This window comes from Carassius auratus, chromosome 29 (assembly GCF_003368295.1).
Source record: "Carassius auratus strain Wakin chromosome 29, ASM336829v1, whole genome shotgun sequence".
NCBI lineage: Eukaryota > Metazoa > Chordata > Actinopteri > Cypriniformes > Cyprinidae > Carassius > Carassius auratus.
In genome coordinates, this window is record NC_039271.1 from 16,334,256 (window position 1) to 16,348,342 (window position 14,087).

Sequence of the window (14,087 nt, forward strand, 5' to 3'; positions counted from 1 at the left end):
GTGTTTCGAACCGTGTAGCGCGCACGAGGGAGAGGGAGCGAGAGACCTTGCGTGTGTGTGCTAATGTGCGTGTGTGCGAAGCGCATGTCAGACAGAGAGCATCCTGATTGGCCTGTTTCTGCAAATCAACCAATCAATCAAAGTCAGTGTGGGCTTGCTTTTATTTCTTCTCCCGAACAAAATTAATCAGTTATGTCTATCTAGAAACAGAGATGTATTTCCTTCCTTTGGGTGGGGTGGGGGGTGGGGGGGTTGTGGTTCTTCGGGATAACTCCCTGAAATGACTTTTTGCAGGTTGGGATGTCTGTCATTGAATTAAATGAACTTATCACAGTGCTCTTCTGAGCAATAACTCACCATGTTCCACTTTGGGAAGAGGAAATCACCCCTGATGTACCCGAAGTAATGCCCAAATCCTTCCTTCAGCCAAACGTCCTCCCACCAAACAGGTGTGACTAGATCCCAAAACCACTAGAAGAGAAACATGAATGGTGAACAATCAATCATCAACAGAATAATAATAATAAAAAAAATTGACCATTACAAAATGTTCATGGTCAATGTCAAAAAATTACAACAAACTTTTGTTGTTTTGTACAAGAAAATTGTTTCTGCCTAAACCTTTAACTTTTTTTGGACAAAGCATTCAATTTAAAGAAAATAAATATATAGCAATCCACCCTCCTATTTATCCAATATACACAAAAGCATATTACATCTAGTGGCAAAAGCATTTTATAACATAAATCCAATACAACAGAAAAAAATAGCATGTGCTCTTTAGAAGTAAAGTACAAATAAACACTTTTAATAAACAGTTGCACTCTGGTTCGACAGAAAAATTGTTCACAAAAGGCTTCACAGAACATTGAGAACCCGGAAGAGCTTCTGAACTATGATTAATAGTGGCCTAAACAATCAATTACCTACAGTTACACAATTAAAACACATTTTTCAGTTTCACAGCATTCAAACCTAGGAGCCTTGCCAAGGACAAGGTAAATGAACAGAACAGAGAAAAATAAGGATTTATTTATGAAACATCCCATCTGAAATGTATGGACCCTGCCATTGTGTGCAGATGACAGTGTGCAAAACAGGAGTACTGACTGAAAACGATGCAACAATGCAGTTCTAAATGGGCTGAATATTTTCCAGACTCTGAGGATGTCAAGCAGATGTGCTACTGAACGATAGATCTCATTGTTGCAGCACACAAACCTTGAGTCTCTTTCATCTGAACATGACATCATAACAACAGCTCTCAAAGCACCTGACGGGACGATCATCAGACATATGGACTGATAGAGAGAGAGACTGCTGGTATTCTGCTCTCAGAGGAACCTTCTGCTAGACACACGTCAAGTGGCTTCCCATAGGTTTAGTGACTTTTTCTGCCCTCTTTTGATTTGTCAGATGTTCTAACTATAATGACAGTGAACCAGGATAGTGAGTCAAATCACATCACTTATTGTGTTTAAAAAGACAAGCTGCAGAGAAATGGATTAGTGCAGTGAAATCATGAGGAATGATTACAGACACACAACAACACTAGAACATCAATGATTGGTACGAACTAAAACTCAACATCACTCAATAACGTCTTCAGCAGTGTCTGTGAGACGGAAGCTAAACAGAGGGATACTGTAGCCCTGCTTCATTAACAGATACGCTGGAGGAAGTCGTGCAGGGAAGAGTTTGTGCTGTACCTCTATAATGCAGCATATTAAGGCCATTTGGAAAAGGAAAAAATATTCAATGACTTTCAGTTATATGTTCCCGATGCAACTGAAAATCATACTGGCATGACACCTTTAACCAAACTACAGTATTAGTATTACAGGAAATGCCTGAAAAACTCAAGTGTAAATGTCCTTCACTGACATTTTATATAGTTTCAGGATTGTTTTATTAATTATGTGTATATTCTACAAGTATACTTTATAAGTATAGTAATATCAATATACTAGTAATACAGTTGTAAGTTAACTATTTCAGTACTTCTTGGGACTAAATTGGCACACTTTTTTTGATTACAAACATTTTTATTAAATACTGCAAAATAAATATTTGACCAGTTATTTGAGTGTTTTAAATATTTTGTGCTTATTGCAGTATTTTGTATTTAGCTTTGCAACATGCTAACATCAAACTCTATTAGAATGAACTTTGAACATCAAATTTCTTGTGGGCTTTGTGGCATGTATACAGTCTTTCATATTAGTCACAGTAGATTTTAAGGCAGCTCACTAGGTTTGGGACAGAGCCATCATCACACTATTTTTGAGCTAACAAAACAAATGTGATTGTTTATCCTGTTCAAATTTGAATCTCAGTTCCTGCTGACCCTTATGAAACAAAAATATATTGCAGTATATTGGATCATGTAATATCATGTAATATATTAGGCAAATATTCTTATATATGGGATTTAATATTTATTTTTTCCAATATATTGAAAGCGGCAATTATTTGTATATTTTGCAATATATATATATATATATATATATATATATATATATATATATATATATATATATTTATATCATCAGTATATTATTAAATGTATTCAAATATATAATATATTATAAAATAAAAAGGTAAAATTATATATTACAATATATCACAATATATTTTAAGAAATATATTCCTTTCGTAAGGGGAACTAAATTAACTAAAATTGCAAACTGCTCAAATCTCACAAAGAAAATTCCTCTGTTTTGATTGACAAAGTTTATTTATTTGCCAGTATTCAGAGTCAAAGTGTGAAATCCTTCATTTCATGTGTTTACAGATGCCATCTTTTATAAAATAGGAGAGAATAAAACACCAGTCAACACAAGTGAGTCATATTTAATGTGCAACTCATATTTAATGTCTAACTATGCTTTTAAATAGGGTGAACAATGCATGCATGTAACTGGTACATATCGAGCACAAGTGCAGTATGGAGTACCTCAGGGCTTAGTACTAGGACCACTACTTTTCATGCTTTATATGTTACCCTTGGGAGATATCATCAGGGAAACATGGTGTTAGCTTTCACTGGTATGCTGATGATACTCAGCTCTATATTTCTTCGTGGCCCGGTGAAACACACCAATTTGAAAAACAAATGGAATGCATAGTCGATATAAAAAACTGGATGACGAAAATTTCTAACTGCTAAATTCTGAAAAAACAGAGGTGTTAATTATAGGACCTAAAAATTCTACATGTAATAACCTAGAACACTGTCTAAGACTTGATGGTTGCTCTTTCAATTCTTTGTGATCAGTTAGAACCTAAGTGTGCTATTTGATCGCAATCTTTCCTTAGAAAGACATGTTTCTAGCATTTGTAAAACTGCATTTTTCCATCTCAAAAATATATCTAAATTACGGCCTATGCTCTCAATGTCAAATGCAGAAATGTTGATCCATGCATTTATGGCCTCAAGGTTAGATTATTGTAATGATTTACTGGGTGGTTGTTCTGCACGCTTAGTATACAAACTACAGCTAGTCCAAAATGCAGCAGCAAGAGTTCTTACTACAACCAGGAAGTATGACCATATTAGCCCACACTGCACTGGCTCGTAAAATCGTATAGATTTAAAAAAATATTGCTTATTACTTATAAAGCCCTGAATGGTTTAGGTGGTTAGGTTAAGAATGGTTGTTAAAGGATTTTTAGGCTGCATTAATTAGGTAAATCGGAACCAGGAACACTTCCCATAACACCCTATGTACTTGCTACATCATTAGAAGAATGGCATCTACGCTAATATTTGTCTGTTTCTATCTTATTCTGGTTATGTACTGGATCCGGGTGACTGCAGTGACCCTCTGATCTGGATACAGACTGGATCTGGTGGCCACAGTGACCTTGGTACAAGAGAGAAACAGACAAATATTAGCGTAGTCACCCGGATCCAGTACGTATCCAGACCAGATGGTGGATCAGCACCAAGAAAGGACCTCTACATCCCTGAAAGACAGCGGAGACTAGGACAACTAGAGCCCCAGATACAGATCCCATGTAAAGACCTTTTCTCAGAGGACCACCAGGACTGTTTAAAGCGCTAAATAAATAAAGGTGACTTGACTTGACTGGTTAAGCTACTTTTCGATCATTACCTTCAGCATGTATGAAAATGGGAAAACTAAGGCTAATCTGGAAATTTTAGGATATATAGAAATGAGTGTCTTGGAAAAATGTCACGCATGGTCACCCTATTTTAAAGCAACTGTTTTGAGATATATGTGACATACAGTGCTTTAAGTGGGCCGGTACGCACCGGTACTCAGTACCGCCACTTCCAAATATAGCTCTTGAGCATACCGCCACCTCTCCGTGCGCCCAGAACGTGCTTTTAGCGTACCGGTACGCTCATTTGGACATCTGTTTTAATAGAGGTTTTAATCCTTTGCCAGTGCTGCCGTTTTTCAGAGAGCCCTTCACAGTGTAAGCTTCCTAATTCATCCCACCGAGAGCAGAGACTACATCACCCACACACCCATGACTTCTACAAGTGAGAAGCGCATGCGTTGCTTTTGTCGCTGTCAGTAACAATTTAACGTGGCCGGAGAGAATTTGTGAAACGCGCACAAAAATTCAAATACAGTGAACAACACTTAATATGCTCTCCTGGCTTCAGATTCTGAGTACTACATGCAGTAGCTCTTTCAGGCAGGGTGACCAGATGTCCCGAAAAATACCGGACAGTCCCGAAATCGAAACTTTTGTCCCGAATCCTGAATCTGGCCCTAATTGTCCCGGAAATGATACTAAAGCAAAATCTTGAGTAGTTATTGTCTGATAAACATTAAAAACTGTCTGCGGAGGTTGAGTCGTTCTGCAACCAGCCCCCGCCGGCTGCTCATTGGATGCAGGATCTTTTTTCTAAGTTCTAAAAAAATACCGTAGGCGACTAGGCACGAATTTAGATATTCATTTATCGAAATAATCTATATGCACAAAGACAATACGACCTTTTTATCCCCTTTTTGTTTTAAAGCTTGATGAAGAGAGCGCAAGTTGCTGCAGCTGCGAGGAGGACAGTGATGCACGTGTACAGGAGTGATTGACAGTTCGCGGCACTGTGTACAAAAAAATACTCCGCTACACAATTATATATATAAAAAAACACTATATATATATATATATATATATATATATACATATATGCTATAATAGAGTACCGGCACCTCTTTTGGGCCACTTAAAGCACTGGTGACATATAAGAACTGAAGCCTCACTCTTCCATCGAATTTATACCCAGAGGGCAGAATGTCACCTCTCCAGTCTGTGGAAAATAAGAAAACTCAACATCAGCTGTATCTACCTCTAACAGGCTCATGTTATTGCCTGAATAACTGCATTTGAAGGGCTGTGGCAGCAGCATTTAATTTTGAGAGGCTGAAATGATTTGAGAAATTAACCCAGATTGAGTGACTATGACATATAAACCTCATCGCTGGTGGGGGCAAATCTACTCACAATCCACTGCAACAGTATTTGACATTAAAATGAGCCAGTATATAGAGAGAGAGAGAGAGTAGGTCCTGAGACGCGGAAAGCCAAAGGATAAACTTATACAATAGCAAATGGAGTCTAATGTCTATCTGATCTAAATATTCCCTCACAGTATAATAGTAATGACTTTATGAATTTCTTCACTGATAAAATAGAAAAACATCAGAAATACAATAACAAATGTAGACAGCGACTAATACTTCAGCATCATTCATTGCATCCAAGGTCACAAAACTCTGGACATTTGGTAGGACCTAGGCTAGAAAATTCCACTAAAGGAGGTAGATCTTTTTTTACATTTTGCTCAGATATAGACTTCCTGACAACGTTCGCGGTTTAGACACACTCTCTCTGTTTAAATCTCTTTGGCCAAGCATTCAAATAATGCATATCATTATCATGGACTGCAGTTATATCTGATCAAATGGACATTATCATTCTTTAGCTTGGGTTAAACAATTTACTAAGCTGGGTTAATTTTACTTGGTTGGAACAGCAGCTATGCTAATTACGTTATGTCTCTAATTGTTTCTCTGTTATCCCACCTCATGTCAGTAGGTAAGTAGGATTTACATAAGCTTCAGTCTGGATCCAGAACACCTGAGAAGAGATGATGCCAACCCCTCAGAGGACCAACCCTAAAACAACATACAGAACTACCAAATTGTACTATAAGTTTGATTTTGTCATAATTATTGATGTTAATAATGTTTGTCGTCTCTTTGATTACGTCTTTAATAGATTTTTCCATACATTTCTACCATATGTACACCACTGATTAGCTACTACAAAATATTATAGAAACATATATTTTATGTGAAGTAGCTTTGCAATGATTTGTATCGTAAAAAGCACTATACAAATAAAATTGAAATTGGATTGAACCGTCGTCCATTAATCAATTCTCTGCAGGCAGTCGGCAGGAGTGATAAGATCCAGATGTGATTTATCAGATGCCGGCCCTTTTCCACCAGCTCAAGTTATTAGAGCACAGACAGACCTTTTAATATATGACAGAAGAAGCACTAGTTGAGGACTGATTTAATGCATTCACAATGAATGTGTCAATTAATATGTCAGGTGAGCATAAGCCCTGCCCCACTCTGAGCTTGACTGGGTTAATCTACACTGGAAAACAATTAGTAATGTGCTATTTAGTCCATATGACAATGATTTGCATGAGACAGAAGCAGATTAACAGTATGAATAGAAAATGGCATCTTAATTAAAACATAAAGATGAGCAGAAGCTCCAGAGAAATGCGATACAAAAGGGTGAAAGAGCCTGCAGTGGAATTCAAAACGCATGATGGATAATCTGTCTTTTACTCTTTCTCTGTTTCTTTTCCTTTCTCTTATTCATATGCACACTTTTTTCCCTCTCTCTCCACACACACACACACACTTGTATATGATATTTATTTGTACTGCTTTGGTGTTCAAATGACATCCGAAATTAGCATCAACACTTTTGCTTTTGTCAGATTGATTGCTAATTTATTGAATTTATACAATCTCATTAGCACATTTTCATTCAATCTACTTATGCCTTAGTGACGGTTAGGTTTAGGTGTGGGGTAAGGGGTGGATCTTCATGCTTACATTTCCGAGGGAATCATATACAAATTCATGGAAAAAAAAAATTATAAATTAAAATGAACATAGGTTCAGGTTGGTTAGTGTACATGCATTTACAGTGTGTGAGAATTTGTTGCAACATATTGTGTATTGAGATTTCATACACTTGAGTGAAATAGAACTGCTTAACTGTTTAAGTTTGTTTCTATGCTACATATTTTTAAAGCACAAACACTAAATTTCAACTTTACAGTGTGCTGTACACATATATAAATGTAAATTCAGTGTGGACGTTAATGAACTGCAGGACAGTATTGGGCATATTTCAGTTTTCTGCCTGTAAACAGCATCAGTAGTCAATATTATAGTTCCAGCCTCCACTACTGCTTCTTTTCAATTATTCTTGATCATAAAACAGGGGTTTATATGCTGAGAACAGTATGCCCTCGTGAATTCATCTCTAAAAATATCAAATATTCACACTATTGCTGTTTCTCGAATAATATCATGATTTCGTGCTCCCTGTGAGAGTGTTTTACTGTATAAGGTTCAGAGTGAGTTCAGATGGAGCTGCATTATCTGTGCAAAAATGAGAGATGAGGGGATTGTTGTCCTATGTTCTTCTCCCTAAAATAAAATAGAGAAAACAAATGAAAATGAAAAAAAGGAAAGAACTACAGACATGCTGTTTCGCCATGCTCATTGAGCTTTTTATCAAAGCAACAGCACCTAGAACACAATGCAGAGCTGCAATTTAGCAGAACAATACTGGAGAGCGCAGAACATCTCCAACACACTCATAAATAATCTGCCATTACAAAAGACACTAAAATCCAAGGTTCTCAGGAACATAAGTGTGGCAAACAAAAGATGGTGGAAAATGAGCACATCCAATGAATAATTTCAACATTTCCTTTACAATTCATGAAGAAAAAAAAAAAGAGAAAATAAGCTGCTTTTTTGATATGTGTCTAATAGTCTGCAGTGTTGCAAAGATTAAAAAATTAAGAAAAAAGTTATTTAACACAAGAACGATGTGTGAAACGCTCTAGAGAGAGAGAAAAACAAAGCGAGTGAGAAAGAAATAAAGAAAGAAAGAAAGAAAGAAAGAAAGAAGGATGAAGTAAAGAAATCTTTACTTTCACAATACAAATAGACATGAGGTGTGAAGCTATTTTTATAAGAGCTGTGCATCAAATTTTCCAGAAGTCCAATTACATCTGCTGCTGTTCTGCTCTTTAACTCAACAACTGACCATCCTCACACTCTCTTTTGTTTTTACAGACTCCTGTAGATTCTAGAATTCTAAATTACTTAAAATTATTTAAGTAATTTATTAATTTGCAGGGTATTTGTTCATTTATTTTAAATTCCGAGCTGGAATGAAATGTGTTTTGAAAAAAGAAAAAAGTAGAAGAAAATATCCAGTGTTGTCTTCCAAAGCTGTGACGATACGGCCAAGTTCCAATTGCGTGTTAATCCCTTATAGTTACCAATCTAATAAAATTACCATTACTTGCCTTTCATGTAGAATACTTAAACTCAGCGCCTAACAAAAAGTTTTTTTTTTTTTTTTTTTTTACTTTTATTTATTTATGTATTACTAAAATCTCCCTTCATCATCATCTTGTCTCTGTTGCGTCTCTCTCCATGTGTGTGTGACGCGCATGCGCGTGCTGGCGTTCGTTTAGTCAATGAAGTTTGTAAAAACTGGCGGAGATTCACTTCTTTTCAGGAGTCCATATACAATTTGGAAACACTCGTGTGAATTTCTAATATTTACATACAAGGATATAAACGTTAAATGTAAGTTAAAAAACATGTCTCACACATTAAAAAAAACACACACACACATTTGCCTTAGCACCTGACAGCGCAGGCTGCTATTACGCTTTGTTTGTAATATAAAAGTTTCTTTAGTTTCTTTATATAACGCATGTTTTGGCATTTCCTCATGCTTTGGGCAGTTTTAACCGTCGATTTTACCCACAGAAGCTCACCGTTTTGAGTCCTTCGTTTTTCAGGTGCGTTACTTCATATAAATGTTTTATTGATTTCTGTTAAATAAGCGGAGCTGTGCAGGTGGTTTATAATCATCGTTTTTGTTGATTAGTTCTTACATTATCTGAATTAATGCTGGAACAGGTGCAGATTTGTATTATTATTATTTATTTATTTTTATTAAACCTCACTAAAATAACAAACCAAGCATCATTGCTAAACGCATACATACCTAATCACAAATGATGACAATAATTATTATTGTTATTTCAATTGATTTAATGATTGAAATCAATCTTTCAAATATTTGTTAAACCACAAACAAACAAATCCTTAGCAAATCCAACTTTAACAAATCTACATTTGTGGAAATAAAACCGTCCTATAATCAAAATATTATTATGCAAATATGAATAAGGCCTCTATGAGGGCTGATTCAGGTTGCACATCTCAAATGGAGATGCAGAAAAGATGTCAGAAAAGTGTACAAGACACTTTATATGATTATTTAAGTTAGTCTATTGTAATTTATTATTTACACATTTGATATTGTTTCCCTGTGTATACTATATAGTGTATAAACCAGCAAAATGCAGTTTTACTGTGACCAACTATGGAGAAGCTCACATGCTCATGTTGCTCCTCTAAATGTGTTTTACCTGATGGCAGATCTCGTGCACCACCACCATAGTGAGCTCCATCTGATAGGAGAAGGAAGCAACGTCAGGATCCAACAAGATCTTCTGCTCCACAAACACACTCAGGCCCCAGTTCTCCATGGCTGCATACGGATGCTTTGGCACTGCCAGGAGATCTGCACACAGTGAGGAAGATCCACGCTCATTGATGGGAAATCAGGATTGTGATACAATGCAACAAGAAGTAAGTGTAAACAAATACAATGAACAGCAGCTGGATCAAACCAAACAAGACACCACTGCTCATCTGTAAATTATGTTTTAAAACAGACACATGTTCTCCTGTACTACATAACTGTGCATCATAGAATAAAATATCTAACCCCAGATATGAATGTGGATTAGCCCTTAATCAAACATATTCAATATCTTATTGTTAAAATTAAAGATCATTGAATTTTAACTCAAAACCAGACACAGCAATGCAACAAGACATGCAACTCCATTATCATAATTCCCTTCAAACATATTTAAACTGGCTCCTTTACTCAAGTCAGTGTATCAGTGGCTCAGCAGACAGCGAATCAGACGTTTTAAATGCCTCCACCTCCATGAGCCCGTCTCAGGAACCATTCATATGCCAATGAGAACAGAAGCAGTTCTGTTAAATCCATATTTTATAATATTTTATAATCTGCCACAGAAGAAGAGAAACTTGTTGGAAACTGTAACATGATTATACGCCAGACTGCTATGTGTGTGTGTGTGTGTTCATGAATTGGTCTGAAAGCAGCTGCAGAGTTTTGGAAGGAAGCTGCTGTCGTCCTGGCGACTGATAAACGATTAATCATGCACCCCTAATTATAAGCAGGTTTAGGACATTTTATAACACATATAATAACATATTTTAGGGATGGGCGATATATCGCATGCAATTGTCACGCGCATTTCATCAGTAAAGCCGGTTCCCTGATTAGCAGTAAATCGGCATCACCTGCTTTCAAATGGAGCAGCATTTAATAGACAGAGCCGTAGATCACTAACAAGCTACGCAATATCGCGTTCATTATCGCAGATGAATCGCCTTCGATGGTCCTCAGATACTGACTTAAACTGTTCATTTTGCACTTTTTTTTTTTTTTAATGTAATCTTGTTCAAATAGATTTCATAAAATTGGCATCGGAAAAAAATATCGTTCAGGAGCCGGTATCGAAGTTAAGGTTCAGAATAGTTTTGAAATATTTTGAACGATACCCAGTCCTACTCATGTGTTTTCTTCAGTTTTAGCTATCTGTTTGTTTGTGTGGATTCAAATCCTCATATTTCCTATATCTCAGAGCCTTGCTATGTGTGTTCTGTGATTTTTAGCTTGTTGCAACATGGTTAATGTGTTGTGGATGGTTGTAAGTGTCGGGTCTCGAGGCTAATCACCTGCCTTTTGTGTGTGTTTGGGTCTCTTGTCAGCTCACCGCGTCTACCTGTTTGAGTTTTCCCCGCCCTCCTTGTTTCAGTGTTGTGAACCCTAATTACTCACCACCTGTTTTCTATGTTCTTCTAATTTTTTCCCCTTATCAGTCCCCGTGTTTCTCTGTCTATTGTCAGACTGTTGTTACTCGTATCAATAGCTCCGATCTTCTAGCTATTCTTGGCACTCACCTTTGTCGTGTCTTGTCCTCAGGCTCCAGTGTGTTTAGCTGTTTTCTCTGCCCCCTGTTCCCCAGCGCAGAGCTCTTGGAAGCTTCAGTGTCATCCCTCCGGTCTCAGTGGTCGTACAAATAACTGTGGAACGTTACTCATCGGTTTGATTCATCTGCTTCGACTATTCTTCCAGTCACTACGAGTAATCCTGTGAACGTGACTCATCTGATCTGCCTCCTCCGTTTTAAATAAAGCCTTGCGTAAACCCGCATCTGAATCCTGCCCATTTTCTCCTGACAGAACAGTCTGACCAGATCATGGATTCAGCGGGATCTGATCCACTCCGCTCGGCTCTCGTGCAGCAGGGAGTTTTGTTAGGACAGCATGCCACCCAGCTCAACACCACCGCGCAGGATGTGGACGCTCTCAGTGCCCGAGTCTCCGAGCTCCTCACACGGGTGGACGACCTTCAGCGAGAGGCAACAAACCGGGGGTCCATTCTTCACACCGGTATGGCCCACGAGTCCGAACCTCATGCCAACAATCCGCCGGTCTATGATGGCGATCCTAACGCCTGTCAAGCGTTTCTCTCCCAGTGCTCGCTGGTGTTTTCTCTGCAGCCCCGGCGTTACGCAACTGAGGAAGCCAAGGTAGCGTACGTCCTTACACTTCTTTCGGGCCGTGCCCGCGAATGGGGAATTGCCGTATGGAGATCGCGGGCTCCCTGTTGTGCTACCTTCACTGATTTTAGTCGAGAGATGGCAAAGTTATTTGATCGCTCAGCTCAGGGAGACGAGGCGGCGGCCCAGTTGTCGCGTCTGACTCAGGGGAGGAGCTCTGTCACGGATTACGCCATCCAGTTCCAGACTTTAGCGGCGGCGTGTGGCTGGAATGAGAGCGCGCTGCGCGCTCGTTTTCTTGAGGGGTTGGATTTTCAAATTTCTGATGAACTCGCGGCCATAGAGCTCCCGCGGGAATTGGATAATCTCATTAATCTCGCGCTCCGTATTGAGGGCCGTCTCAGCCGCCGCCGCAAACAACGGCAAGCGCCCGCCCCGTGGCGCCACCTAGAGTCCTCTTCAGCCAGTTCAGCCAGTTCTGCCAGCCGACAGCCCTCGGAGGAGGAGCCCATGCAGTTGGGTCGTTTACGGCTTACACCACAACAGAAGCAGGAGCGTCTGTCATCGGGGGCGTGTCTATACTGCGGCAGGGGAGGACACTTCGCCCTTCACTGTCCGTTAAAAGCCAGGGTCCACCAGTGAGGCGGAGAGTCCTGGTGGGCACGGTTCTTAATTCAAGCTCTCCTGCAGCACGGACTCAGCTGCCGTTCCAACTCTCTTTCCAGAGTCGATCTCACGCTGGGCTCGCCCTTGTGGATTCAGGGGCTGAGGGGAACTTCCTCGATGCTGCTTCTGCTCAACTTTGGAAAATACCGCTTATTCCTCTGGTTAGTCCCGTATCAGCATGGTCTTTAGCTGGCCGTCCCCTCACCACCATCACTCACATCACCCCCAAGATAAGCCTTCATATTGCTGATAGCCATAGCGAGCTGATTGAACTGTTTATTATTGATTCCCCTAAGGCTCCTTTAATCCTGGGGCATCCGTGGTTACATAAACACAACCCACACATTGACTGGGTCAACAATGCTGTTTTAGCCTGGAGTCAGTCTTGTCACGTGTCATGTTTGGGTGCTGTTTTTCCTCCTGTCTCTGTGTCTTGTGTTCCTCAGGAGGATCCCTCTGACCTGTCCGGTGTCCCCGCGGAGTACCATGATCTTCGGGCGGTCTTCAGTAAGGCCCGGGCCACCTCGCTACCCCCGCATCGCCCCTACGACTGTTCCATTGATCTTCTCCCGGGCGCTTCTCCGCCTAAGGGTCGGTTATACTCCCTTTCGGGTCCTGAGAGAGAGGCCATGGACAAGTATATACGTGAGTCACTCCAAGCTGGGCTCATCCGCCATTCCTCCTCTCCCGCTGGTGCAGGTTTTTTCTTTGTTCAGAAGAAGGACGGCTCCCTGCGCCCCTGTATTGATTACAGAGGTTTGAATGACATTACTATTAAGAACAGGTACCCCCTACCTTTAATGTCTTCTGCTTTTGAATTATTACAGGGAGCTCGGGTCTTCACCAAGTTAGACCTGCGCAACGCCTACCACTTGGTGCGCATTCGGGAGGGGGATGAGTGGAAGACGGCATTTAACACCCCTTCGGGACACTACGAGTACTTGGTTCTTCCGTTTGGTCTTACCAATGCTCCAGCCGTTTTCCAGGGACTCGTCAATAGCGTGTTGGGTGACATGATCAATCAATTTGTCTTCGTGTATTTGGATGATATCTTGATTTTCTCCTCTTCTCTCCAATTACACACCCAGCATGTCAGACGGGTTCTCCAGCGGTTGTTAGAGAATCAGATGTTTGTCAAGGCGGAGAAGTGCGAATTCCACGCTGAGTCTGTTACGTTCCTTGGCCACATTATTTCTACGGAGGGGATCAAGCCAGATCCCGCTAAGATTGAAGCTGTTGCCCAGTGGCCGGTTCCTGACTCCCGGAAGGCTCTGCAGCGATTCCTGGGTTTCGCCAACTTCTACCGGCGATTCATCAGAAATTTTGGTCAGATTGCTGCACCGCTCACAGCCCTAACTTCAACTAAGGTGTCCTTCAGATGGAACCGGGAAGCGCAGGTAGCCTTTGACATTTTAAAGTCCCGTTTTGT

At 39.8% G+C, this 14,087-nt stretch overlaps 1 pseudogene; it reads right to left on the reverse strand.

Annotated features, from left to right (window-relative positions):
* LOC113047749 (thyrotropin-releasing hormone-degrading ectoenzyme-like) overlaps nt 1-14,087 on the reverse strand; it is a 147,103-nt pseudogene that overhangs the window by 64,770 nt on the left and 68,246 nt on the right.